This window comes from Arachis ipaensis, chromosome B04, assembly GCF_000816755.2.
Source record: "Arachis ipaensis cultivar K30076 chromosome B04, Araip1.1, whole genome shotgun sequence".
Classification (NCBI taxonomy): Eukaryota; Viridiplantae; Streptophyta; class Magnoliopsida; order Fabales; family Fabaceae; genus Arachis; species Arachis ipaensis.
This window is the reverse complement of record NC_029788.2, coordinates 38,456,999-38,459,619: the sequence shown is the minus strand read 5'-3', so window position 1 is coordinate 38,459,619 and position 2,621 is coordinate 38,456,999.

Genomic DNA, 2,621 nt, shown 5'->3' with positions numbered 1-2,621 from the left:
CCTGTATTGTGAATAATTTAAAAACAGAGACAGCCACTCAAAAAGGTTTAAGACAGAAATAACCATTATCAATCCATTATCAATTCATTTTCCTTTTCTGTGAGGTAGCCATATCAGGCAGCCATTATCAATTCATTTTCCTTTCTCCTCCTTTTGTTATCAAGGAGAGAACTTGTAGAAAAATGTCAACAAGAAGGCCAAAACAGCAATTTAAACAAGCATATTAATAACAGAGTTAATGAGCTAATCCTATTACAGTCATCCAGAAAAAAAAATAGTATTTAAAGTAGTGTCTAGAGTACTAAAAATAGTGCCATCAAAGTAGAGTTCAGAAAACAGAAGTAACAACAGGTTATCAAATGTTCAACAGCAGTAGGAGACAAAAGCTAAACATCAGAGTCCTCTTCTTGAGTGCCCAGTACATCTTCCTCTTTCTCTGATAGCTCTTGATCCTCATCAAGTGAATCAAGGTACTTTAGAAGTACCTTAATTTGGTCTTGAGATTTTATTAGAGATTTCTCAGTTTGGAGTGCCAGTTTTCGTGTTTCTTTGCCAGATTTAACCATTTGTTTAGTCATACCTACAAATTTTTGAAGTACATCTTTGACGACTCTAGTGATCAAGTGCTTATGGGATCTAGAGGTGCCAACAACTGAATGTGGAGGAAGACTTTCATCTTCACTTTCTTCCATGACATGATCCTTAATGGCCTTTGATCTTTTTCCTTTGGTCGGTTTCACTGCACCGCCACCTTTTAGTGAGAAAACTTTGTTTTTCACAAGCTCATTACTTAAATCAACCGAAAATTGTTCAAAGATGCATGTCAGAAACATTTCATATGGAAGAAAAACATTTTTGTCACTTCGAACACAGTCCAGCATGTGACAAATCATAAGGTATGCGAAAGAAATTTGAGCAAAATTCAGAATAGTATAGAGTACCAAAATGTCACAAATGGTGACTCGCTGGTATGAACCACTTTGAGGCAGAAAGATGTGAGTTATGATGCGGTGAAGTTGAAATCTAACCGGACCTAGAGCTTTATGAGTGGGAATCATGCCATCCATAAGTGAGGACTGTTCACAAATTCTAGCCAAGGTATCCTAATGAGAGATACCTAGATGGTCATCCCATTTACCAGATACATATGCTCTTGCTCCGATGTCTTCGTATCTGAGGGCATCAGTAATGGTTTCTTTATTCAAAATAATTTGAATGCCTTTGATATATGAGTGAATGTCTCCCTCATGAAAAAGCATGTTGGCATAAAATTTCTTGACCAAATTAGGATATACTGGTTTTCGAATTTTAAAAATATTTTTTCATTTTAAAATATGAAAATTAACTTTAAAATCGATACCCTTATCAGCCAGAGCTTCAAGGTCAACAACAAAAGTGGAACAAAGAGATCGATTTGAAATAACTTGTTTGTGAAACTCATAATCCATGCAGGAAGTGAAATGGAGATCGAGGGTCATAATGTGAGTGGAAATGTTTACCAAAATGGGATTTGTAATCAAGAGAGTCAAGGTTAGGAGGTTCCTTGATAGGTTTAAGAGCAGATTTTCTGGAGCCTTTGGAAGGATGGCTTGATAGAGCAGAGCGTCCTGAAGGATGAGGGGTTGAGCAACTAGGAGGAGACGGTGGATGATCCTCTTCATTCACTGGACTTTTTCCTTTTCTTGTCTGAGGCTGAGATGATTCACCCCCTTTTTGAGCTAAGAACGCCCTAGGATGAATAGTCTTTCTTGACATAGAAGCCGACGGTTGAGATGATTGAGAGGAGGATGAATGAGAGTGAATATATATATGTGTGTCATATTGGGGTTTGGAGTGTGAAGGGTTACGAGGAGGAATGTAGGAGCTGGTGCCCCTTTTAGTAGCAATTTTCTTTCTCATAATGGAGAAGTGAGAATGTGAAGAGGGGAGAGAAAGTGGAGTAGTGGAGAAGAGAGAGGTTTTCTTGATTAAAAAACTGCTTTTAATGCATAATGAAAACTTCCCTTGAAAACTTGAATTTATTTAATGAGATAGTGTTCAATGAAAGATTTAAATTCAAAATGATATGCAGTTTTTCAAGTGACTGATTAAGATGATTTGAAAGGTGACTGGCTGATTTGACTTTAAAAAGACAAAAGAAAATAATCTATTTTTCATGCATAAGATCAGAGTAAGCATGAGGCCCATTTCATTAAACAAAACTTATCTCTCAGGCCCAATGGTGATGATGAGGAAGCACACTAAGCCATTTAGGATTTGATTACAATCCATATCACAAAAGCTTCCATTTCCTTGTTTAAGCCTTACAGAGGAAGTCATCATCTGTCCAGTTTTATCTTACTACAACTTGAGAGATAAAATCAATTAGAAATTCATTAGGCACAACTAATCTATTGGATTGACATTAACCATTCCTAACGCAGTTCTCAATTTACAGAACCTATCTTTACACAAAGGTTTTGTGAAGATATCAGCCAATTGATCTTCTGATTTTACAAATTGAACATCAATTGTTCTCTTTTGCACATGTTCTCTTATCGAATGGAATCTAACTTCAATGTGCTTGGTTCTTAAGTGTAAAACAAGATTTTTGGAAATATTTATGGCACTCAAGTTGTCAC